Source organism: Penaeus monodon, chromosome 27 (genome assembly GCF_015228065.2).
Source record: "Penaeus monodon isolate SGIC_2016 chromosome 27, NSTDA_Pmon_1, whole genome shotgun sequence".
Lineage (NCBI taxonomy): Eukaryota > Metazoa > Arthropoda > Malacostraca > Decapoda > Penaeidae > Penaeus > Penaeus monodon.
Window position 1 is genome coordinate 19,982,602 of NC_051412.1, and position 1,276 is coordinate 19,983,877.

Genomic DNA, 1,276 nt, shown 5'->3' on the forward strand with positions numbered 1-1,276 from the left:
CCCCCCAAAAATGTACAGGGATTTTCTTCCCGTCCCTGTGATCTCCCATCTTCCTTCCAGTTCCTAAACTTTACCTATTCTCCCTCTTCCTCCCCCTCTCCTTGATTCCGCTTGTTTTTTTTTTATCCACCATCATTCACCAGCTGACCTGGCACACACATTAGCTGTTCCTCCCTTAATAATCACGCAAAACACACACACACACAACCCCCTTGTCCCTCTGACTGTTTCTTGGGAGACGCTTGCTGTGTGTCTGATGGAGTGCCTTGCGACCCGTTTGCTTGTTGCTTTCCTAAGGAGTACGCTAATAATGGGAAGATTTAGACTTAGTGAGGCCGTAAGCTGTATGAAGAAACTTGGAGGTATCTTGTAAAGTGAAAATATGGGTTTCACAGAGTTTGAAGACATTGTTTTTTATCATAAGCACAAATAAACGAAATGACTCATACTAATACATTACACAATAAATTCTAGAATCTTCGCATCGTGGGGGCACACGTGAAAAATAACCTAGACTTCTGCGAAACACACACTCTTTACGTCATTAATGTGCGAATACAAATATATTATTCATATACATTTTAGTATATTCCCACGAAAGTGCACAAACTACTGTAAATAAATCTACAAGAACTTAATAAGTTCTAATTATTTGGAAACTTTAGATTAGAACCACTGCCATGGGCTGTCGTTTTATCTTATACGCAAATCCGGCCTTGATATTAGGACTTACACAGTAGTTCTGTATTCCCTTCACTCGACACTATCATTTAGTTTACAAAAAAAAAAAATCCAGACTAAGAACAATATACTTGTTGAAATAATATTATCAATTCCGGACTACTAATCACAAGCTACTGATATATGAAATAGAAATACATAAAAAGGAATCCCCTTGCCGTTTTCCTGCCAAACCTCCCAAGAAAGACGACGCAGACATCGACACACACGCCTGCCCTCTCGCATGTCACATCTGGACTCCTTCTGCAGGTATAAATGTTTATCTTCAGGAGCCATTGCCAGAGACTGGAAAAATGGTGATTCATGATAGTCTTCGCTGCGACTAGATAACAGCACGATGAAGGTATTATGTTTTAGTCTTGAAGTGTATCTACGTATCATATAAAAACGTTTCTAAGCACACTTATTTTTGGCAACATGGTACTGTGATCCTTAAAGGAGATGTTATCGGTTGGGAAGTGGGCGCCCAACCTAAATGATATTAATGTGCAAAGCGTATCAAAATAAGCACCAAAGTATCGTTTTTTATTTTAAG